Source organism: Macaca fascicularis, chromosome 12, assembly GCF_037993035.2.
Source record: "Macaca fascicularis isolate 582-1 chromosome 12, T2T-MFA8v1.1".
NCBI lineage: Eukaryota > Metazoa > Chordata > Mammalia > Primates > Cercopithecidae > Macaca > Macaca fascicularis.
Window position 1 is genome coordinate 110,403,850 of NC_088386.1, and position 26,634 is coordinate 110,430,483.

Genomic DNA, 26,634 nt, shown 5'->3' on the forward strand with positions numbered 1-26,634 from the left:
TCTCATTCTTAACCATTTAAAAATATACACACAGAGTGTATTGCCTGGCACTTATTTATTTCCTAACAGATAATTACTAAATAAATGAATCCTAGATTTGCTCTACTCTTGGCTCATGTGGTAGACAGAATAAAGGCAACCCTGAATGTCAGTCCACATCCTAACCCCCAGAAACTGTCATTATGTTACCTTACATGGCAAAGGGCACTTTATAAATGTAAGTTTTTGACCTTGAGATAGGAAGATTACACTGAATGTATTCCACCAACGTAACACTTTGAACCTACATGTAAAATTTGTAAAAGTAAGGCTGGGCATGGTGGCTCACACCTGAAATCTCAGTACTTTGGGAGGCCAAGGCGGAAGGATCGCTTGAGCTTAAGAGTCTGAGACCAGCCCAGGCAAGATGGAGAGACCTCATCTCCACTAAAAATTAGCCAAGTGCGGCTACATGGGAGGCCAAGGCAGGAAGATCACTTGAGCCCAGAAGACCAAGACTACAGTGAACCATGTTCATGCCACTGTACTCCAGCCTGGGCAACACAGCAAGGCCCTGTTTCAAAAAAGAAAAAATTGTTAAAGTGACCAAAAAATGAAAATCTCCAGCCAACCCACTGTGAACTAAATTGTGTTCTCCCCAAATTCATGTTGAAGCCCTAATCACCAAGATGACTGTATCTGGAGATAGAGTCTTTAGGAGATAATTAAAGTTGAAAGAGGTCATAATGCCATAAGACTGTGGCCTTATAAGTGGAAGAGAGAGAGATTTGGGAAGATTTCTCCTTCTCATTTACTTTCTGCCATGTGAATACTCAGGGAGAAGGTGCCTGTCTGCAAACTGAAAGGAGAATCGTCATTAGAAACTACATCGGCCATCACCTTGATCTTGAACTTCCCATTTTCTAGAACTGAGAGAAATAAATGTCTGTTGTTTAAGCCACCCAGTGGTATTTTGTCATGGCAGTCTGTGCCTACTAGCACACACATCTGAAAAATGTATGTTTCTCCACAAGAGGTATATAATCTCATGAAATCCTTCATTATTTAAACTGAAAGTGTAAGAAAGTTGCATTGGATGAAATAATAGCTACACAACACACAATATTTATATACCTGGTCATGATCCCCAATGAGTCATGAACTTAATGCTTATCCTTCTCATTAGTGTTTCTTTTTTTGAGACACATTATTTACAAGCCATCCCTCTCTCACAACGAACTATCCATTTCACTTGATCAAATTTGATTATAGTCTTGATATCATTTGATTATGGTTTCATATAATGCACACAAGACTGATTAAAATAAATTTTTCTTTCTACAACAAATGTGCTAGCAAGCAGCTGTGTTGCTACCTGCCCAAGCAAAAATAAGCCAGCATGTCTGTCACTTGCCAAGTTCACTGTACCTTCAGGATACCTATGCTATCGTGAGGTGATCAGAATCATTTGCTTTCCAAAATTTTCACTATACCAAATACTGCATGTTCACTTATAAGTGGGAACTAAATGATGAGAATACAGGGACACATAGAGGGGGACAACACACACTGGGGCCTACTGGAGGGTGGAGAGTGGGAGGAGGGAGAAGAGCAGGAAAAATAATTAATAAATACTAGACTTAATACCTGGGTGACAAAGTAATCTATTTAACAAACCCCCATGACACATGTTTACCTGTGTAACAAACCTGCACACCCTGCACATATACCCCTGAACTTAAAACAAAATATTTTTACTCTTTCTAAAAATTTTTGTCAATGTACAGGTACCTGCTGAGGAACAGTAGGATTTATGTTACAAACCAATGCCAAATGTAAGAGGAGATGCATTAATTCTAACACCCAAGCATTTCAAACCTAAGAGCTGTCGAAAGTAACAGTTTCCCCATACAACAGCGGTAGACCATAAGAAGAATGCATAAGTGGATATAACTGGAAATGGAATCATTTATGACTTTATGTATCAAGGTTGGTATGATGAATTATAGCTAGAAGTAAAATGATCACATAAACTACAGTATCTAAGTAAAATATGTGCTAAGAAGTTCCTCCTGAAACATCACTGGTTTTTCAAGGCTGGCTCCTTACAGAATCCACTGAAACTCTGGTGATTTTCTAGGTTGAATGTTCATTGAATCTACTACAGCGGTAGTCCAACTGTGATGAGTAGATAAAGGCTGCACAGCCCTGTTGAAAAAGAAAAGCTGCATCTTGATCATCAGGCTCAGTTAAATAAAAGATTATTGCACAGCTACAAATGAGGGAAACCTTAGAACCAGCCTAGCACTGATGATAACATTTTAGAAATGAATGTCATTTTGGTCAGACAAGTGATTACTGTCAGGTCAAAGAGACCCAGGAATGTCTCCTCAATCATTTCATGCACTAGACCTTTCCCCTGACCTTCAAGCAGTGCTTCCCTTCATCTTGAAATTCAATCAATTGGCCCCTCCCAATCAGAAACATCCAATAAAATCATGCAAGCCAGGCGAATAGTTTTGTGAGCTGATTATTGAATGATGTCTAGAATGCCGAAATCATAGTCCTGAGCAATGTTTCTGAAGATGTAAAAAGTATGATTCATTTTACCATTAGGCTGATATCAGAGAGAAAGATTCTCATTTGACATTTAATCTTCAGGGACGAATTCGATGCAAGCATTCATAACGTGGCAGAGAAGATTTTCACTATTGCTGTTCCGTAGAACTGTGACATGAATGGAAGAGAGTCCAACATGATATGTGGCCATATCTGTTAGTCATTCATTCACTCATTCATTCAGCTATTCAACATATAATTTTGGAGGACCTATTTAGTGCCAATCAAAGCTTGCTATGGATGGTTCTATTGAGCCATCTCTCCTTCATAGAATAAATGATCCTCAAGTTGGGAAACACAAGTTATAAAACAGAATCCTCTATACAATGCAAGAGTATCATCTTAGCACCCCTCACAAGTGCTCAGTCTCCGGTTCAAATCTTCTAGAAAGCTCTAAAGACAAATTCTCAGGTGTATGAAGTCTTCCCTTCAGTATGACCAGTAGCAGCCATATAGCCCTCTGCCAGTGGCATGGCATCCTCAGTTCAGTCAACAACTTGAAGGGATATCAGCTGCCAGAAGTGGTCTTTGGAGATGACAGCAGGATATTGGTGGAACAAGTATCTTTGGCTTGGGCTTTTATTTATAATGAGAACTGATTGATGGTTCGGCCCATATACACACACTCATGCAAATGGCTTCATCTTTACGGCACTAAATGTAATGCCATGCTAATTTGGATAAGCAGTTGTTACAGTTCATATCAAAGGTTTCTTTTTTTCTGTAATCATTTACTTAACATTTTAATTTTCCTTCTGCAGCCTCCCAACTAAAATCATCTAACAGTAATCTCTGTGTTAATACCAGACAGACAGAAAGCATCTGTATTATGTCAAGTGTAAAAGAAACAGAAAAGCATCAATTTCTGATCCTTAGGTAATATTTTTCTTCTTTCTTAACACAATTTTATGTAACAGTAGAATATGATATTATAATATCAGGGCAAATTTTTGTAAACATATTTGAAATCTCCCTTTCCATTCATTTTAATGTTTGTCTAGGTATAGATGTAATGTGGATACAGATTCAGAGAAATAATGGAATAGTAGTAAACTGAGTTATTTTTCCAACTAAATCCCACCCTCCACTTCAGCATATTCAGTTGCTAAGGGCCAACATTTTGCCAAGCAGATAGTATAGTAAGAGGAAATCATGATACATTTTGCAATCCTGTGTCCTACAACAACAGGATATTAAGTGCCTGTAGCACTTCACCTAGAAATCTGTTATTGGGTCAACAGCCCACAATCTAATAATGAGAAAAGGAGGGCTGGATCCTGTAAATACACATACATGTTTGAACACTGGCAGTCACTTTTTGGTGAAAATGTGTTATCCCAAAATTGGCATAATCACAGTTTCCACCTCGTTTATGACCAGCATAAAAAATTGCATAAAATATCATGCACAGCTGTAGTCAGAAGGAAGATTCAATTTGGGCTTTGTGCAGACTTGACTTGCTGCCAGTGCAGTTACATACATCATCTAGGGCTGCATTTAAAAGGATAAAATACAGTTTTAATTCTTGTGGCAAATTTACTTTTTCAAGGAGAGATAAAAATGTTAAAATACATCATAAAAAGCATTAAGTCCCTCCCTTCCCCCACCCAGTCCATCTTTTGTTAATATAATGTTAAAGGGTTAGCAAAAGATGGGAAAGCCATGAAATTAAAGGTTAGGATTGCAGCTCTATTTGTCCTCAGAATGAGAAGGTATCTGGTGTGACTGCATACTCCTTTTTATTATTTAGACAGCCTCGTTGGGAATATCATATGTGAACAACCTCGAACATCCCTGCTGGTTTCTTTGAGAAATCTCAAAGGCCACAGTGATGGAGAACAGCATGGGCAAGCTACTAAAGACAGACAAGGTTTTCATCTGAAACCCAAAAGCACAATATAGCACACAGTTTTACAAGGAGCTCTCCTTCACCCCTGTGGAGGAGAGGGCTGAATTGTAGCATCCTGTGTGCGGGTGTATCCCAGCATCTTCCTACTCTCAAGAGCCTTAAAGCGACAGCTGCTTCATTTCCCAATGGGGGTCCAAAGAAAACAAGTGAGTTGGCAAAATCCACATGGCTAAGTTTTTATTTATTTATTTAGTTTTGAGAGTCTTGCTCTGTCACCCAGGCTGGGGTGCAACGGCACAATCTTGGCTCACTGCAACCTCTGCCTCCCGGGTTTAAGCGATTCTCCTGCCTCAGCCTCCCAAGTAGCTGGGATTACAGGCGCCCACCATCAGGCCTGGCTAATTTTTTGTATTTTCAGTAGAGATGGGGTTTCACCATGTTGGTCAGGCTGGTCTCGAATTCCTGACCTCAGGTGATCCACCCATCTTGGCCTTCCAAAGTGCTGGGATTACAGGCCAGCGTGTACAGGGATTACAGTGAGCCACCGTGCCTGGCCCACATGTCTAATTTTATTGACTGAAGCAGAACCAGACCTCTATTGTTGGGAATTTGAACACAACATTCTTTCTACCTCTTTATGCTGCCTCAGAAAGTGCTTGACACCTCTAGGAATGAGAGCATCCACTGAGAGATACAGGTGAGAACTTTTTATTTTATAGGTGATGGTATGCTGGAGCCAATTGGCACAGACTCTTGAGAGTGTATTGTTTTCATCTCTCCGTGATTCACATTCAGTGACTTCGTGCTGGTAACTTGAAATTAGCCATACTGGGAATATCTATACCACCACAATTGGCAAATACTACAAACCAGGGCTCCCTCCCACCCGCTGCATAGACATTGATCAACACATCATTCTTCTCATTGTATCACCCCAGGAGTCAGCTCATAAATGATTAAGTGTAATGCTGCTCTCACCCAACAGCCCTCATCCCCCACCTCATAAAGCTCCAGTGATCAACGCTCAGTTGTTTTCAGCACGGCTTGCCAGGAGCTGCTATGAGGCTCCTTCAAGACCATAAGGAATCTTGTGAATCACCTGTTTCTGGGGGTCAGGGTACACCAGCACACCCAAAGCCAGCCAATACCAGAGTAGGCAGTTTTGTCACTGACTTACAGAAAGTTAATAGGCTCAATAGTTTTGTCAGAGCTTGAGGTTCCAAAGATTTCTTTCTTTTAATCTAAAGAGTGCATTGGTAGCTTTAGTTTATGTCAATTATGCATAGCTTATTGTTAATCAAAATTATGCTGCAGGAGAAACAGCCTTTGGAAATTAAAAAAAAAAAAAAAAAAAGGAAGCTGGGGAAGAAATGTATATAAAGCTAGTTCAACTGCAACCAGAAGGTTTTCTTTACCAACAAAAGGCAAGGAAATATAGTTTTTAAGAGCTTTGAGGCATGTAAACTTAACATTTGGTCCCAGGTCTAACAACTATGAGCCCTGTGATCTTATACAAGTTACAAACTTCTCTAAGTCTCACTTTCCTCATACGTAAAATGAAAAGAAAAATAATATTTTCCTCTTAGGGATTGCAAAGATTAAATAAGACAAAGTATACTAAACCCTATCTTCTTTTGCATACCCAAGAATTTTGCCCTATTCTTCACTCTCACTCTTATTCTCACTTTTGGTCTCTCTCCCCTGCATCATCAATGTTTTTGTTCTCTGCTCAGAAATTTATTCCCTGCCACTCAAATGACCTCTAATGACATTGTCAAGATTATCAGTGACCTCCATATTTCTAAATTCATTGGTCAAATCTTTGTTCTCATCTTCTGTGACTTAGCATATAACACAGTTAATTAACACCTCCTCCTTAAAATATTTTCTTCACTTCACTTTCAGTACCCCAGAGTCTCAAGGTTTCCCTCCTATGTATGGGCATTGCCAATTCCAGTTGTCTAAGAGCTAAAAAGGAGAGCTATATAGTGTTATGACAGGTGGCTACAGGGTCACTAGACTGTAGTGAGGAAGGTGGAGTTGCTGCAGGTAAGATGCCTAGGAAATGAACAGGTCAGTGGTTTCCAATTTCTGGCTGCATGTCTCAATCACTTGGAGGGCTTTTGGAACTCATGTTGCCCAAGCCACACCAAGTAAATTATCTCTAGGCATGAGATTCAGGTGTCAGTATTTCTTCTTTAGGTTTCCCAGTTGATTACATTGTGGGACCAACACTGCAAAACATTGATTTAGATGCAATAAGAGAAGTAAAGACAGATCCCAGGAGGAAGAAGCAGTTTATAGAAAGGCTCCATGGGGTAAAAAGTAGCATATAAATGAACACAAAAGACTGAAAATGTTTAACGACACCAGAACAAAGAAAATAGAGAAATATAGAAGACTTGTACAATAATGGTGATAATACAAGGCATAATATTGGTTAAAAGATGCCACAAAGGCCACATTTATAAAGTACTACTTAAGAGATTGGGAGAAAAGAGAGATGGTTTGAACTCATGAGAAAGCAAATAAAGAAAACAATTAAAAGAATTAGTACTGTGTGGCTGGGCGCGGTGGCTCACACCTGTAATCCCAGCACTTTGGGAGGCCAAGGCGGGTGGATCACAAAGTCAGGAGATCGAGACCATCCTGGCTAACATGTGAAACCCCATCTCTACTAAAAATACAAAAAATTAGCCAGGCATGGTGGCGGGCGCCTGTAGTCCCAGCTACGCGAGAGACTGAGGCAGGAGAATGGCGTGAACCCGGGAGGCGGAGCTTGCAGCGAGCTGAGATGAACCACTGCACTCTAGCCTGGGTGACAGAGCGAGACTCCATCTCAAAAAAAAAAAAAAAAGTACTGTGTGTCAACTAATAGAAAGACTGAGTCAATTAGTTGTATTTAACTTTGTATTCAACTATTTTCTTTGAGCTAGGGCAAGATACCTCAATTTCCTCATATGTAGTATGTATAACAATATAAAATAAACTTATTTCATTAGTTCCTTGGAGGATGAATTTAGATAATTTATATAAGGCACTTAGACTGGCACTTGACACATAATAAACACACATTAAATGATGATAACATTATGATGATGTAGGTCTTCGGCAAAAGTTGAGGAAACTTGGCTGAGAAGTTGGCCTAAAGATAGGGTTCAGTTGGGGAGAACTATGATAGATGCCAAGGTAAGTTCCCTTCCTCCAACCAGAACTACTGTGAAGAAGTTCACAAGAAATACTGTGAAGCATGAAAAACTTGTCTCTAGTCTGCCCATTTGTTTTATGGCACTTCCCCCTTCCTTGTCCTTCAAGAGCAGGATTTTTCTACTTTTGAATACCTCCCAGTAGACAATGATTTGATAACAGTACTATTCCTGGGATTACTTTTCTCAGTAGTACTGTATCTTAAAGCCTTATCTGAAACTGTGGAATGAAAGGCTTTATCCCCAAAAGAATGTTAGTAATCAAAAATTAAATGAGATAATTTAGATAAAAATCACTTTTAATTTATAAATTGCAATGCAAATATTAACCTTCACCTATGATAATTTACTTCTACAAAGCCCTCTCATTTTTAAGGGGAGTATCCACTTTGTTTTCCACATGCCCATTAAAGAGCATATTTGATCTTACTAGAAGGCCAATATTCCTTACTAGTAGCACATTAATCCTAGACCTATGGGAAAAAGACATGACTGCAATGAGCATTGTGACAAAAAGGAGGTTTTCAGGTTGCTTATACAAACTTTTGTTCTTTTGAAAAATCTTAACATGAAAGATACGCTGCTTTAGTCATAATCAGTGAGACTAAGGAATAAAAAGAGAGGAGACGCAGAGATTCCTGTGTTCCTGGAATTGCAAAGCCTGTTTGTTTTCAGAACCTGTTCTTCCATTTAGAATTTCCACTTCTCACCCATGTACTGCTGCTCTTTCACTCACCTAAGAAAACATTTATGAAGCACCCACTGTGCACCAAGCACCTTTCATGCCCCTGGAGATATAAGATGATAAGACATAGTCTCTGCCCTTGAGAAGAATGCAAGAGAGTTGGACAGGCAGGACACTTATGCAAGTAGATCATGCTGATGTAACAGAGACATTGCAAAGACAATAGGTACAAAGGTAGTAGGTACACAGTGCTGTGATAGCTGTTCTTTGCCCACAGTGGAAACCATGATATCGCAAGTGTGTCTTGAAAACCAAGGGCCTAATTAGGCAAAAGAATCTGAAAGAATGTTCAAGACAAATAAAAGAAAACGTGAACTGGCCACAACAGCATGGTAGTTAAATTCTCTCTCAAGTGGTCTTTCTTAGTACCCTGGTCTCCAATTACAAAAGCCTTTTGCTTCCCCCGCCAGAGATGCCATATTGTTTCTTTCCACTAGTCTATGGTGATGGTCCCATTTTCTCCCCCTAGCTTGCTCTGAAGGTGCACATTCAGTTGGTGCATTCACTTGCACCCAAACTGACCCCCCCTAGGTTCACATCCCAATGATGTCTCTGTACCACAAAGGAAATGGTCTAGAAATGCAAATCAAGATTTATACATGCACAAAGGGATACACTGCAATAATAAACATGTTTAAAACAATACCAAAAAGGAGTGAATACATTAAGGGCTCCACAAAAACAGAACACTCTAAAGCTCTTAAAAATACATAGTTCTGAAAATTTAAGATTATTTTATAGCATGGGGAAATTCTCAGAATCTTTGCTCCTGTTACACACACACACACACACACATCCACCCATATATACATGTCTGTTGTGTTTACATAGGCCCATGCTCAAAATAGAAAATTTGAGAAAAAAAATGAATATATATATTATCCCACCAGCCAGAAATAATCATTGCTAACATTCGGGCACACATTTTTCCAGCCCATTCCCCATACATACTTGCTTCTTTCTGAAGCAAAATTGGAATTCTGGGGTTTTGTATCATACATGATGTTCATCCTTGTGTAACATCATATCAAAAACACTTCTCCATGTAATCAATTATTCTTTGAAAATGGGGCTTTACTGTCTGTAAATATTCCTTTTTTTTTTTTAATGTAGCATAACTTACCAAGCAGCTTCATTATGGTAGACAGTAATAATTTCTATACTCTGGTTTTCATAAATGATTCTTCAATGAACTTCCTTGACCATGAGTCTTTGTTCATGATTCACTTATTTCCTGAGACTGGCTATACAGAAGTAAAATTACCAGGTCAGAAGGTAAAAGAATTCTAATGCTCTTGAACAATATTTCCCAAATTGCTTTCCAGAAAGGTTATAGCAGCTGATATTCTCACCAGTGATGCACAACGGTGCCCACAACTCTCACACTTGCCAGCATCAACTGTTATCTTTTATCATCACTGCCAATTTAGTAGACAAAAAGAAGTATTCTTTTTTGATGCTCTATTGCGTTAAAACAAAGAATACAAAACCACATATGTGATATGATCTCAACAATGTAGAACTATGGCCAGAAAAATAAAGGAAACACATGAAAGTGTAAACATTTTTAGCACCTGGTGGTAGAATAATAGATCAGTGCTTTTTTATGTATCATTAATAATAATATATATGATTTATTCAAAAGCTACCAAGTTTCAGCAAACATGCTACATAATTTTCATGCAGCATCTCATTTAATCCTCAAAACACTACAAAATTTTACCCCATTTACAACAGTAAATGACTGAGTCAAGAAAACTGGGTAGAGGCTGGGACAGTATTTAAACCCTAGCTTAACTAATTCCACAGTTCCTGCTTTTTCCTCTTCTTCCTCCTAATTTAACATTTTTTTTGCTTTCTTGTCAATGAGCATTTTTAATCATAAAAAGCAATAAAAGTCATCTTAACTATCTGCTCCAAATAAGAGAATCCCCTACAACATTTATTGCCAATAAAATTTGGCCAGCTTCTCCAGAAAGTAAGCTCATTCCCTAGCTCAGGGAGGTAAGTGTGAGATTCTCTGGACATCTCACAATGACCAGGCCTTGCCCAAATGCAAGGGGTCACCAGCATCATTACCTGGAGCAACACTTCCTTGCCCTACAAACCATACCACATGGGTAACTGCCTAGCTCAGCACACATAATCCTGGCTTGGGCTTGTAGCACATCACTCTGGCCACAGGAAATGCTATCTGTATGAGCAAAACACGTAGCAACATTAGGGACATAGGTAGCCAAAGTCAGAATCCAACTTTTGTCCTTCCTGCATTAATGAGAGATTGTACTTTCTTCGTATTAGTATCAATCTTAATAGCCTTTAAGAACATAGCAGGCAGGAAGCAGTGATAAAAATATGATGTGTTCTTGTGTTTATAAATGATGTTTACTTCATTATTAAAGTTCAGATAATAGCTAGACAATGTTTAATCCTAGTCTTTTAAAAATTGTACTTTTTTTCCTCTTTGCTGCTTCCTCCTCCACTTCCATTTCTTTAATTTTTAGTGGGTACACAGTTGGTGTATGTATTTATGGGGTACAGGAGATATTTCAATACAGGCATGTGATGTGAAGTATGTCATGAAGGATGAGGTATCCATCCCCTAATTATAGTCTTTAAATATATGTACACAGTATTTTAAATATATACTATCTACCTAAAATATTAGCAAATCTGAAAAGGAGTCATTATACATGTCTTTTGAAGATATATTTGGATAGATTTTTTAAAACATACTACCTAATTATCATTACAAGCTATATAAATATATATTTGCAATAGGTGAATACAATAGCTATTTTATAGACTAAGAAACCACTTTTCAAATTGTTGTTTTTGTTTTGGTTTTTATTAAATCCTGATGTTAAATATTTATATTGAGAATGCAATATACAGAACAATAAGGAAAAAATAAAGAATATCTGTATGAGAGGAAAATGTCCCAAAGCTAACTCTTTTTAATATTCAAAGAACATGTTGATTGTTTATATAATATATTCAGACACATTGTCCTACATTTATACTAATGTGGAAATAAGCATTAGCAAACTAGAGTTTATTGGTAGAGTTTTGTCCAGAGAAAAATAACTTTTTATAATGATTCTATCATTTAGTAATAACTCCTGTTTGTTTCAATGGCTAAAATGTCAACATCCAGGTCCTAACCCCTAGCCCCATGCCATTGCCTTATTTCATTTTAACTCCAGTCTCTGTTAATTGTTGACCTCTGTGACAACAGGAATCAATGCACAGAACCCTTTGAGGAATTTGCATTCTTGAGAAAAGTGTCATTGAGTTACCTATGTCTTGTTTTCCAAGAGCCAAAACAGTCTGGGAATCTGATTACATTTTGCTTTTCCCCATTTTCTATGAGATGCCTCACTCATTTATGATAGCTTCACAATCTTCTAATTTGCTGGTTGTTCTTTGAATTTCAAGGTTTTTCATTAGAAAGCGAAATATTTTAGAAATCTTAATGTATACTTTTCAAATTGAGAAACAGACTTTTTTCTAAAATGCAAAAAGAAATTACCTGCGATGATATCAAGAAATATAAAATTATTGTTTATTGTTTAAATTTTAGGCTGGGTGTGGTGGCTCACGCCTGTAATCCCAGCATTTTGGGTGACCAAGGCAGGCAGATCACTTGAGGACAGAAATTTGAGACCAGCCTGGCCAACACAGTGAAACCCCATTTCTACTAAAAATACAAAAAGTAACTGGGTGTGGTGGTGCACCACTGTAATTACTTGGGAGGCTGAGGCAGGAGAATCGCTTCAACCCAGGAGGCAGAGGCTGCAGTGAGCCAAGATCGTGCCTCTGTGGTCCAGCCTGGGAGACAAAGCAAGACTCCATCTCAAAATAAATAAATTAGTTAACTAATTTAAAAAATTTTAAAATACTCAAATCCTGACAAATATTCTGTTTTTACTGCTTAATTTAATGTTTCAATTTACTGTTAATTTCTGGGGTTTAACTATGACATGTAGTGTGATGAGCTGATTGATTTAAGCTTAATTTGGAAAGGAAAATTAGAAAATCCATGTCTTATATAGTCATAAAGTTATCTTAAATCATTATTTATTACAAGAGAACAAAAAAAGAAAAAAATTTAAATACACTGAACCATAGTATATTCTATCACATAGAGCGTTTTTTTCAGAAAAGCAAATTACTATAATATGTACTTTGCTACCTAACAGCAATAAAACTCACATGACAAACTTTTACCCCTTTGTTTGTACTTGTGTCTTGCCAGCCTCTCAGTTTTCTATCTACCCAAATTATTCTTGGTTGTTAAACAGTACAAGTTCAAGCACAAAATATCACCTTAACACTATGAAGAACAATATTTGTTTTCCAAAGATGATCAGGTCTGGTTCTGGTCATTCTTTTTTTAAGAGTTTCTACCCTTTGTAAAATTTGTACATCTGAGCCATGTACTGAGGATTTTTCTCCCTTAGATCTGATCTGGAGCCTAAGTTTTCTCTAAAAATGAGGGGATTAAACTAGAAGGACTTCTGACCTTTATGGGCAATACAAATTGTAATTAACCCAGTTTGGATTCTAACCTATTCTGCATTCATTCCACACGTATTTATTAAGTATTAGCATGTGCCAGGCACTGTTTTAGGTGCTGAGGATACAGTGGCAAGTGAGAGCCACCTGGTCCCTGCCTGAACCTAATTACACTCTAGGACCTAATTCCAGCCAAGCGAGGAAGTTGATGATGCCGCATCAATGTCCCAGTTGTTTTTTTCTCACTAATGCCCTCGTCCTCTTCAAATGAAAGACTGAACTCTTCACAACTTATTTAAAAGAATCCGATCATTTGACTATCACACCGAATATATTGTAGACCATTATAGAATCTTGACTCAAAGTTTAGAAGAACACACAAAAAAAATTATTTCTATTTTTCCACCTACAGTTTCAGAGCCAAGGGCACTTTGGCTGGCTTTTTTTTTTTTTCTTTTTTTAAAGAAATGCCAAGTACAAGACAGGGCCACAGACCAATTGAATGGTTTGTGTTTAGAAAAGCTTGGGGGCAGGAGGAGTTCTGTCTCACACACGCACTTTAAATAATGGGCTCATTAGTTCCTAGTGAATTCTTTTTGCACTAGGTGAAAAAAAATATTTCATCCTACCTGGTCCATTTTTCTTCAGGGAAAATTCCCATCTGGAATTGTTAACCACCTTGAGGGTCAGAGATTTTCTTTGAGAATCAGAGGAAAGCAATGAACCTCAGACCTGGCAGGTGAGGGGACCAGGAGAAGACAGGAAGCACATGTGTTCAAACAGACGAAAGTGTGCACACAGGTAGTTCATGCCCAAGGTAAGCAACTCAGTACCGGAGTATACAAAATATTACAGTTCACAAAAATGTGTTCTACAAAAAATTAGGGTTTCTGTTACCCGGGTGAGGAGGTTGTTTCCAGAGTCAGGGAGTCTGGGAAATGCTGGATTTGAAAGTGATTTTTCAAAATTCTTTAGTATATGAATGTGCACCGCGCTTCCTTAAAAGATGATGTGTGTGTGACAATAACTCTCCAACTCCTCTGGGCATGGAACCCCCTGAAATTGCCTCTTCTGACCGGCGTTCTAAGAAACGCTCCCAGAAATATTTCATTCCTCACATCCCTACCACACTCTCAGATCCATCAGTGGAATCTGGCGGCAGAAGATCATCAACTATGAGAAAAAAGTCAGTCAATAACATTAAGGTTAATCGTCAATGACTGTTGTGACATGAGCATTAAAAAAAATAACTGTCCACTTGAATTAATGGAACTTTTTACTTTTTATTTAAACATTTGGCCCCAAAAACACAATGTGAGTGTGGTTTGAGCGAGTTTCTAGGACTTTCTCTGCTTCAGTTTTCTCACATATTAATATGGATAAAAAGTAGTACATACCACATACCATTATTGTGAGAATTAAATGACTTAGTACACGTAAGGCATTTCGAACAGTGTTCTGTATGCATATATGTTCTCAGCATATAAGTACCCAATAAATATTATCTGTAATTTTTATTTTCCCAGTCATACCAAAAATAAATAACATATATTGTTAATATATTTTTATATATTAATCTATTATATTTAATCACTCTGGTAGCTCAGAATAATGTATATATCCACAGAGAAATGATAAGTATTAATATTTTCCAAAGCAGACAATGGATACTCTGAGAATATGTGAACATAAATGGAAACATTCGGGGGGGGGAAAGTTACATATTTAGAGGGAAAAACAGCCATTTCTTATCCATGAGAGTTGCTTACATTTCCACGTAGTTCTATACAGATATTTAGAGCTATATCACCATGTAGAAACTTGGTTAAAGAGTGAAGTGAAAATGGATTAATCCTTCCTGCTCACATCTCCCCATATTCATACAATACTTTTTGGCATTTTTCGATTCATTTACTGTAGAATAAAATAACTGACAATTACAACCTGAGGTATTTAACGGTAAAACCACAGCCTGCTAAAAGAAAGCCATCATCACCCATATAAGGACATAAAATATGAGAGGACTCAAACCTGGCTGAATTCCACTTTGACTTGCCTCATTATCATAAGCTCCTCTAGAAGGGATAGGGAAAATTCTGTTTCCTCCTACTGGTTTATCTTCCTCCATGACTCTCTTTTCTCATAAACCTAATTACCACATGATAGCCAGCTTGCGCCCCTGCTTATAACTCTCTGATGAAGAAAAAAGAATGATTATACCATGTTGGTGAGAATGTAAATTAGTTCAGCCACTGCGGAAGGCAATTTGGAGAATTCTCAAAAAACTTACAGCAGAACCCCACCATTCAACTCAGCAATCCCATTACCGCATATATATATCCAAAAGAAAATAAATTGCTCTATCCAAAAGACACATACACTCATATATTCATCACAGCACTATTCACAATAGCAAAGACATGGAATCAACAGTGGATTGGATAAAGAAAATATGGCACATGCTGGTGTATGGGTGGTTCCAAGGTAGAAAATACGGCACATATACACCATGGAATACTACACAGTCATAAAAAAGAACAAAACTGTGTCCTTTGTAGCAACATGAATGCAGCTGAAGGCCATTATACTAAGCAAATTAACACAGGAACAGAAAACCAAATACCACATGTCCTCACTTATAAGTGGATATTAACATTGGGTATTCATGAACATAAAGAGGGCAACAATAGATACTGGGGATTATTAGAGGGTGGAGGCAAGGAGTGGGGCAAGAGTCAAAAAACTATCAGGTACTATGCTCACTACCTGGTTGACAGGATCATTTGCATCCTAAACCTCAGCATCATGCAATATATCCATGGAATAAGCCAGCACATGTACCCCCAAATCTAAAAAGTTGGAATTAAAAAAAGAAAGAAAAGAAAAGAAAACCATCTCCAGTTACTTCCCATTGTGCTAAGAATGGAATCCTTAACTAATGATGCGGGTGGACTGCTGCTGCTTCTGACCTCTTAACTCACACCACTCTTCCCTACCTTAGCCATTTTCCATTCCTTGAAGCAAGTTCTTCCCTGCTTCGGGGTCCTTGTACTCGTCATTGCCTCTACCTGGAATGTCCGTCTCTCACATCATACTTAGCCTGATTCCATCTTACCATCTGAGCTGGTAAGAGATGGTAAAGGAGACGCCTTTCCACAAGCCTTCCCTGATTCCTCTGTCTAAGGTAGCCCTCCTCTTCCTGTTTATTGTCCAACATACCACCAATTTTATTGCCTCAAAGTACCAATAAATATTTGACATTAAGTAATACATTAATATTAGCACCAAAATTGTTCTCAATAGTTATAGCCATGGCATAAATGAAGTCTTCCATATCTGTTCTACTTTAAGGAGAAGTTATCCTTACTTAGTTATTGTTACTGCCCTATATTAAGTCCCTCTCACCCAGTGAGCTGAAACAAAAATTAGGTCATTTCTATCATTTACAATAAATTATAAGGTATATAACTGCTAAATTAATTTTAAAGCATCCTTTGGGTATGTGAATAGTAGTAACAGAGGAAACGGAAGCTCACATGTTTCACTTACAAAGTGTTTTATAAACTTTGTACTCAAAGTTTTATAACACTTTGCAAATGGAATATGTTTTCAGAAAATGAGACTGTTTTATCTCTTAGTTGATCCTGAACCCTGGAAGTATCAATAATTCATGAAATCATACAGTTTAAGCATTGGAAGAAAACACAATAGCCTTAGAACTAGCCAGGTCTCCAGCATTTGAATCCCTGCTATGATGTTCCTACCAAATAGTTATTCTCCATTAATCATGAATTCACAACCTCTTGAGGTAACACTTTCTTGTTTGAAGACCTCTGACTTGAAGAGATAAGTCCCACAGTGACTTATACTTATTGGTGTATTTCAGTATCTTAAATCCGAGTGGAATAAATCTAACCTGTCTTATACACACCAGCCTTTCATGCTTCTCAAGACAACTGTAATATCCTCTTAACTTTTCTTTTCTCTGAGATAAAACTTTTAGTTCCTTCAACTATTCTTAATATGCCATTGTTTCACATTATCGCCAGGGAGTAATCTTTTAAACTTACATCACTTTTCTTTATAGCCTGCTTCACAGAGAGAATCCAGAATGAACCATTTGCCACGGGTAACCAGATCACTACAGAGCAAAGCAGTCTGTCAAAACCCATGTTCATGATGTCAAAAAAATAACAATAAAACATCAGAGTAGCTGGGAATTTAACACACAGAGTAGAAAAAACAAAAGAAAGGAACCTGGAGAATATCTGCTCCTCTTGCACTCCTCAGCCACACACTCTCTCTCTCTAACCATTTCTAATCTTAACTCTTTTTGCAACTAAGTTCATAATAGTCTCTCTCTTCCTGAATTTTTAGAGACAATAAATCCTATTTCACTTCCACTATATGAAGTTGTCATTATGTGATTATTTTCATCTACAAAAATAGCCGTTTCTTAGAGCTTGACCCAATGTTATCAGGTATACATAAACAAAATAGACATCACTATTGCTCAAGTGAGAAACAGGTCGATGGAGAGTAAGGGACTTGCCTACAATCACAAGCTAGACAATGACAAAACCAGGATCTGAAGCCAAATTCCTGATCCAACGCTCTTGCCACCTTAGCACAGGTCCTTTCCCAAGGCCAGCTTTTGGATTCTTAGAAAGAAAGTGAATGTGGTCTATGGCAAGGCAGATTTCATCATCTCTTCATGTTAAACATGTAGAAACTGAATCTCAGAGAAGTTTATTAACGTGACCAAAATCACAAACTGGGGAGTTGGGAACTCAACCATGGGTGCCCTGACTCCAGGGCAAGGGACTCGTAGCCAGCATGACAGGTTCAGTATGTCCCTGCTAACATTTGCCTTTCCAATGAACAGTTCCTGGTTTGTGGGTTTTCTAAAATTTTAAAACTGCAAAAAACTACAGAAACTAAATGACCAAACTCTGTTTTCTCCTTTTTTTTTTTTATATGCCGTTTCTTCTTACAAGCACTCAAGACCACATATTTGATTTACATCTTTAAGCACTGGAAACCATGGTGACAACTTGAAAAAGCTTGAGAGGCTAAAAGCACTTGTACCAAAGCCATTCCCAGGTCCAGGTTTTGTTCCATTGCAGTTTTATATCTAAATTATGAAGCTTTTCTACAAATCGGGTTCATAGGGAAAGTGTTGAGTCATTTTCATTATTGCATCGATTCTACACAGGAGTATCACTATAATATTTGAGGAAGTAAAACAGTCACTATGTTTAATTTATATCTCAGATCGATGGAATTATCAAGTCATCTATGTGCATCTGTTCAAGTGATTCATGCTTATGCTCATATACTGGGTAGTTTCATTCTTCATCTTTTCTCAGATAAGAGACTGGCAGTTCCAGAAGCCTCCATCACTAAGTCCTGCAATTCAGTGGATTCACTAGCATCTTCAGTTTAAAAACACAAACTTTCTTTAAACTAGTGGTTCTTCAGGTTTCACAGCAGCAGCAACAGCTGAAACAGCAATAAGCATGTCGAAGTCATGAGAATTACAGTAGTCAGAGAATAACTTACCATGTGAGGAAAAAAATGAAATTACTCTATACTTACATCGCCATTTCCTTTGCAAAGTACTTTTTAAAATGAATTTGTGCCAAGTGGGGCTCAAGCCAAGCCTTCTCTCCTTCACAGCTCACCTTTCCTTAGTTAAAATGTTCAAGTCGTGACAGCACCACTGTTTCCACAGCATTGTGGCGTGTGGTTAACAAAGACAACCAGCAATTACTCAGTGAGGAGAGAAAAGTTAATGCTAGAAGCAGAGGGGATGAAGATTACCTGTGGAGTCCAGTGATGACTAGTAGCAGAGTCTACACTTTCTAATAATATCAACTATTTATCCCCATTGAGTCATTTGCTTACAATACACATTAGGTAATGTTTGTCTCTGCTCTCATCCCATGGCAGCTGATCCTTTATTAATAACACATTCCTAGCACTGATGAAGCTGAAAAGAGAGGCAGACATGGACCCCACTCCTGATTCATGGGCTCGCACCTTCCTGGAAGAGTTAAGAAAAGGGCACTGGAAGAGGAACGAGATTGATCTTCCAAGCAGTGAGAGGATAGAAAAGAAAAATTAGGGATAGAAACAAATTTTGGTAAATTGTAAGTAACTTGTGCAAGCTCTGAAAATAAATTGGTGTTACAGGGACCTAGTTATATCCGCTTTCATCCCATGGCGAGTTGATAATGTATACTTACATAAAATTTATGCCCACTCACAAGCAAAGCTCATTCCTAAAACAACATTAAGCTGGTAGCCATATAAAAGGGAGACCCCTGAAATCTCCAAACCATTGCTTAAACAGCAATATTCACTTTGTGTGTTTTCAGGTAGTTGCATTTGTAATCGTGTTAGGATGAATAGGTGAAAACAAAAAATGCAGCAATGTCAACAATGGGGGTGGTTTAATATTGCCACCCACCCACACAGTAATTTGAATGTTTCCTGAATCTAGGATATTTCCATTTTCATCTTTAAGTGAACTTAACTGTGTTTCAACATTCATCTTGCTACTTGCTTGTAGACTCAATAAGATTGAAAAGGAAAGTGGCTACTCCCCAAGGACCTTCCAACCGACATTTCTACAAATTTTGAGTTGAGTTGGGAATCACAGGAAACAGGAAAAATGCAAGTAACGGTCCCTACCTACACAGCAAATATCTGTAGGACTTTTGACGAGTAAACACATTCTGATCGTGTGTGGACTGTGTCAGTCCAGACAAATTTTTCTACTGAAGATATAAGGAAACACTGCCAAATAATTATTAGTCGGAAGTAACAAATGCTTTTTAGATCAAGTTATTTCTTCCTTAGTACAGCAGTCCTTCCAAACGTATGGAAGAACAGGTAATTCATTCTAGCTCGGTAGAAAAATGTGAAAACAAAAGGAGCAATTTTGTGTTGTCTCTGTATTGGAATATTAGATCTATTCTACGGGTAATCAACTTTTCCTTCGAGTAAAGTGTTCTATTTTTTAGGGAAGGTGAGCTCTTCAGTCGGCAGATGTCAAGCAAAGCCATTTTTTAAGTGAGCTCTTTGCAGGAGTGGTTACCTTCACATTAAGGCAGAGCCAGAGGTACTGTGGCCCAAAGGACAGTACAGCTAAAGCAATTTCTCATGTGACTGACTGTCCAGGGGAGAGCCCGCATGAAAACATGACTAGTGGAAGCTCCCGAGGTCTTATTTTCTTATTGAAATAACAGGTTTGAATGCTTGCGTGTCAGGTTTCCAGAGCTGTCTTAGCTATCATAATTTTTCAAATGAGTGGAAATAAAAACTAGAGTAGCATATCCAACTGCAGTTTTATAGTATTTCCACATATGCACTAACGATAAAGTTCTGTAATCTACAATTTTTCAATGTTTCTTCATAAGGAATGATACCACAATACTACTATTTCTCTCTTGGCTCAGTAAGGCTAGAGGAAGAAAAAGAAGTCTACTTCTCTGGGGGTGATTATAATGGTTGTAACATTTATAATAATTACAAATTTTGAGATCATGAAATGCAAAGGTAACCATAGAGATAGGAAACCTAGGCCAGGGACTGAAAAAAAACCTGCTTCATTCGGTGACATAACCCCATTCTGATCACATATGAAATGCCTACACATCACCTAATACACATTAATAGTAGGGAAGCAATAAATAACTAGAATTCCTAGTAAGAATATTAGGAGTATCATCATGACTATTACTTCAGATTCTAGATGTAAAAGCTGGTAATAAAATCTGATCTTTTGCTTTGCTCACATGGATATTACTGAGGTAAGAACATGCTTTTCTGATAAATGTACTATGGAAAAAAAAAAGTCATTTTATTGGTATCACACTAAGAAACAGATATCCCAAACACTACGTGAGTCGGCTTTCCATGGAGGAGTCAATTTCCACCTTTCCTTTTAACAGTCTAATATAATCTTTTTATGATTGGGTTGAAATGTCTTTTACATTCACTTTCCATTTTTGTTGGTATTGAAATTAGGAGACAAGAAGAAGGGCTAATATTCATTCATTTTTAGCTCTATGGTAATTCTGCAGGCTTTTACAAAACTATCAAGCATTTCTGTGTGTGGTTGTTGTATGTTTCTTTTTAAGTCATGTATTTATAAGCATAAAAAATGACAATGGCAGCTTTATCTATTTGATGGTTTCAACTAACTGAGAATGGGGTATGGGTGAAGAGCAGTGAGCAGAATTCATTTCAGGTGTCAGAGCACAAACTTCAAACTTTCTCCCAGCTGAGTCTTTGCCGCCTGAGTGTTCCTATCCAGTGATAGGAACAGCCAGAGGTAACCTCATTAGCCCATGAGGCTGCCTTGGAAATACAGATGCTGGAGCAGTGACCTAGAGAGAGGGGACCCTGTGCTAGAGAGAGGGAACCCTGACAGGCTGACTCCTGCATTTTTTTCCTGTGACACCCTCTCGCCAAGCCAAATCCTTTGTGATACCTATACCAGCTTCCAAAGTCATGACTCCTTTTCTAGACTGAAACCCAGGACAGTCTACAACCTCTACAAATGGGCAGAACAAAATTCTGCCTGCATCACCGTATCTGATTCATGGCTCTGCTCGCGATCACCTGACAAACCATTTAACCTCGCCATGCTCCAGTTTCTTCTGTAACCCAGAAACACAATCATGTGAAAATCTCTCTCCTGGGATTGTTTTCAGCAGTAATTACATACGTATATGTATGTATATTTATATGTGTGCATATGTATATATATTAAAGCACTTTAGCTTATGAGATGCTCTAGCAATATTTAAAGATAAAGTTAGAATAAGTGAATAAGCCTGCAGCTGTAATGGGTCTGCTGTCTTCGAGGCTGCTAGTATTAAACAGCACAAATTGCAGCTGGTCTTCCCAGGTCTCTACCCCTGGGCTTTGCCACTGACTTGCTATGTAACTTCCACTTTGGAATGTCTCTGCCTCCGCATTCATCTTTAAAATAATCTGAAGTGATGAACTCCCTTGTAGGGCATAGAGGAGGGGAGAAAAAAAGCCAAGGGATTTAATAAGTGTAATTGAAAAAACAAATAACAGACAGGATCCAACTCTCAAAGACACAGTTGTTATTCCTATTCATATAAATGCAAATTCAGCCCAAGAGTAAAATCACATGGAATTCTCTGATTTAAGGAATTTGCCCAGTAATAAGCACAGACATTTTTCTGGTTTCCGTCAACCAAATAACGAACAGGTTTTAGGAAATGCTCACGACCTTGCCTTGAATTATTTGTATACGGCTTCTATAATTTAAATTGTTGGGGTTATCAATGGATAACGGCAGTCAGAGTTTAGCCATAAACCTTCCAAGTAATGGTGACTTCCTGAGAGCCCCTTCTAACAAATATTTCTAAACTGTTTTCCTTGACTCATTGCCAATAAAATGGATGGAAACGCTTTCAATTCTCTCTTTTTCTTTCTTGGTCATAGCTTCAGAACCCTAGCGCTGCTTGATTCCCTTCAGTTGCAGATATTGGTGGCTGGAATCAAGGGCCAGGCCCCAGAAAAGTCTCACAGAAGGGACATACATAGGGCCAAATTGGACCCTCCGATTCACATCGTGTATCTCTGAGATGTGTGGTAAGTGTCTGAGGTACTGATAATGCTGCAGCCAAGATGGTAAAATAGAGCCAACACATCACTCATTGTACCAGAAGCCGTTGTCGCATCCTAATGCCAATTGTGCTGCAATGCATATTGCTCAGGCCGTCGCTAGGCCTGGGCGCTATGCATTTTAATTGCACATGCTGCAATTAAAATTTAGGGTTTCAAGAAATTACTCCATTTCTTTGGTTTCCAGTTCATTGTTATCTCTGCGTTCTTTGACAAAAACATATAACAACTGCAGTTGTAATATGGATAGAATCCTACAGATTGTTTGCAAGCACCTTCCACTTAGAAAGAAATACATCACCACCAATGAGAAAGCATTGGTGGGAGATACAGATAATGCACAAATTACAGCTGCTGCACAACTCCAGGGGGCATCATCTATTCACCACATTGTGAACTGTGCCCCTTGGAGTTGTGCAATGAAAACATCCTACAAGATCATAGATATCCTAGAGAAATCTTAAAGAAAAACTGACTCAATACGTTAGAAATGTCCATCTAGGAGACATTAACTTCAGGTTCTTCTGTCCTGTAGGCCTGACTTTTCTCACATTAATCAGAAGGTTACATGAGATTATCTCCAGGGTTAACTCCAGTTCTGGAAGTTTGTGATTGTAAGAGTTAAGGCCAATTTATATATATCAAGTGGTAGTGCCAGATGCAAATGTTTCCCTCTTTTTAAGCATGTTCTTGTAACTAGTGTTATATTAGTGAAAACAAGGGAAATTTTCAAATAACCCTTGTTTTCCAGTGGGCCTTAGGAAAGAGGTTAAGTCTCTGGACTGCCTGACCCATTCAGTTTCTTTCACAGTTAATGAAAATACTGCAAGAACTGATGGGCGGAATGGAATCATAAAGAAAAGGAAAGCTTCATTTAAGCAATATAGGCAGTATTTCAAAAATGATCCTAGAAGGTTTGCTTCCCCCAAGCTGGAAACATTTTTCAGGCTAAACAATAAAGTATGCTTTAAATCAAATGCAGACAAAGCAATGTCCTTGATTTGGGGTAATATTTCTCCATTTTGTATTTAAAACTGTGTTTCCTATAATGTTTTCTCAAAGTATCTTTTGCATATCACCAGTCAAATTCTTTACTGAGTTTTACTTTCTGACATTTGATTTATAAAATTAATGAACATACGAAAGAAACTTTTTGTTAAAGTTCCCATGCTCTTCTTCCCCTCCTCCTCCAGAAGGTCCAAGATTCTCAGACCATATCACGCTCTTCCAACATCCACCCCTCCTCCCCGACCCCACCACCATCCAGTCAAAAATTCCTTTTATCCACATTGGCCTATTGAAATGTGATCTGAGATTGGCTTTCTCATGAGAAAAGCCAGGTTTATTACATTCAAACAGAATTAGCAGCCACTTTAAATACTATAATCCAAGTGGCACTGTGCTTATAAACCCTGAGCTTTTGTTTTAGAAATATAAACAGAAGGGTGATCTTTAAAGCTGTGTAAGTCATCCCAATTTCAAGGACTGGGTATTGGTCTGACAGCCTGACTTTGGCTGTATACAGCTACAGAGTATTTAGATTAATTAGATAAATTAAATTTTATAACAAAAGTCAACAAGATCATGATAGAAATTCAAACATAATTTGGAGAAACACACACACACACACACACACACAAGTCTGTACCTAGAAACATTTAAAAGAGAAGATGCAGGACTCTGACCTTATAAGGTGGGCAATATATACTCCCTCCAAAAGAGAATAGGGATACATTATCTCAGCTTTCAGGCTTTCTATCCAAACCTAAGCTTTACCTGGGCAGTCCGGCTGTTATACCCATTTAAATTTTCACCCACTTCTCTTTTCGGCACAGGGGAAAGCAAAGTGTTTCTCCTAACTTTATTCTTATCCATCCATTACACTACCCTGTGAGGACCTGTTTTTGTTCACCATTAGAGCCCCCATGACTTGCATATTGCATGGCACATAGTAAATGCTCAGTAAATAACTTGTTGGAATACTGAATTAAAGATTTTTTTTTCTTTCATCAAACACACACTTACTGAATGCCTACCACAGATTCTTTTTGGCATAAGCCCTCAATAAACATGTATGGAAATTACAGGACAGTTTCAAGTCAAGGTCAGCTTTTCACATGAGAAAAAACTTAGCTGGACCAGCAGAACCTTTTGTATTCCCCATGATCACAGTGAATTAAAGCAAAGTTCATGGCATTGAAAACACCTTGTAGTATTTGATACTTTTCAACCAGCTAGGAAATTGACTACTGGTCGGCACTTAATCCACCCTGGGAAATTTGGTACTTGGGCTACATCAGGTTGAATTTTAAAATCTTAACATTTATGAATAAAAATGAAAAAAAAAGCATAGAAATGACTATTTGCCCTTATACTTTTTGTGGAAAAACAGACTTAGCTTCCTTTACCTCTCCTTCTAACAAGTATTAGCATTAATCTTATGTTCTTATTATCGTATAAAAGTATTTTACCTTCACTTCTTATGAAGAAAGTTTTCTGAAAATGTATATCTAATCTCTTCCTTCCATGCTTAAAATATTCCCAATTGTCTTCAACATAAAGTCAAGATTCCTAACATGATTTACCAAAGGCTTGATGATATCACTTCATCTTTATTCTGCAAACTCACGCCCTAGCATTCTTCCCAATAATAACTATCACTATCCCTAAATGTTTAATACTTGAAATTCCCAAGCATGCATTGCTTTTTTTCTCCCTCTTGTCCTCTCTGTACAATCATGCCTCTCACCATCCACTTCAAAATTATTTCCTATACACACACACACACACACACACACACGCTTTACAAGGCTAACTTCTATTCATCCTTTTAATTACCTCAGGGCTCATTCTTCCAAAAGACTTACAAGATTTCCCTCATCCCTGTCTCCCATAATTGGGGTTAGGTGTCCCTCTTAGATATACTCTACACTGTCAAACCTCATGTGTCCACTCACCCCTACCCAATAGTTTGTAAATTCTTGGAAGGCAAAGCATAAATGTCTCTGGATCCCTAGCATCCAGGAGAATGCTTGCTATTTCATAAGAACTCAATAAAAGTGAATTAAATATACCACATTTTCTCGATCCATTCATTCATTGATGGACACTTTCATTGATTCCATATCATGGCTTTTGTGAATAATTATGTCACACATGGCGACACGGATGAAGCTGGAAGACTTTATGCCAAGTAATATCACACACAAAAAGATTAAAAAAAAAGGCGTGTTCTCTCTTATATGTAAAATCTGTAACAATCAAGTTCATAGAAGCAGAGAGTGGAATGGTGGTTACTAGAGACTGGGGATGAGAGAAATGAGGAGATGTTGGCCAAGGGGCACAAAGTTAGACAGGAGGAATAAATATGTATATAAGGTGGTGGACATGTCAATTAGCTTGATTCGCTCATTCCACATCATATACATACATCATAACATTATGTGTACCCCATAATACCATTGTAATCTGTCACAAAAATATATGAATGAATGGAATAAATGAACAAATATATCCAGGCCTTTTTTATTTTTTCATACTTTCAAATTATTCTGCATGGATTTATTATTGAACCCATTAAGCCAATCCATAAACAAACAAAGTGACCAAGAATAAGCAAATTGCTTCCAAAGGATTTATAGTGGCCTTTTTTTTTTTTTTTTTTTTTTTTTTGGTGGACTTGCCATGTGTAAGATTTTAAACTGGACACAAAGAAAATATTATATCATCACACATGCTCATTCTCCCAAGCAGTTTTCTCCTTCTCCAGTCTCCTCTCTAGGACATGTGTATTCTTATTGACATTTTTCATGAGTACTATAGGAGACGGGATGATTATGCTTGGAAGTTGTGAGGAGTCATGGTAAACAACGTGACAAGCATGTATCCTAGTGTCGGCATGACTGTGACAGACAAAATAAGAGACAGAGACAGACTCAGCACTATTCATTGACAACTGCTAAATGGCTCTTCATGAACTATTCATTCACTCACAGAGATGGAAGCTGCTATCACTCTACCAAATTACCACACTGAATAGACATGTA

At 37.8% G+C, this 26,634-nt stretch overlaps 1 protein-coding gene and 1 long non-coding RNA gene across 4 annotated transcripts in view; both read left to right on the forward strand.

Moving 5' to 3' along the window:
• Window positions 1-25,275, forward strand: part of LOC135966616 (uncharacterized) — a 28,163-nt gene extending 2,888 nt beyond the window's left edge. Inside the window, exons 2-4 of the long non-coding RNA XR_010580078.2 lie at window positions 13,565-13,733; window positions 22,406-22,555; window positions 25,151-25,275. This is a non-coding gene — a long non-coding RNA (uncharacterized lncRNA). The remainder of the gene's footprint in view (window positions 1-13,564; window positions 13,734-22,405; window positions 22,556-25,150) is intronic.
• Window positions 1-26,634, forward strand: part of VWC2L (von Willebrand factor C domain containing 2 like) — a 168,397-nt gene that overhangs the window by 102,336 nt on the left and 39,427 nt on the right. The window lies entirely within an intron of this gene.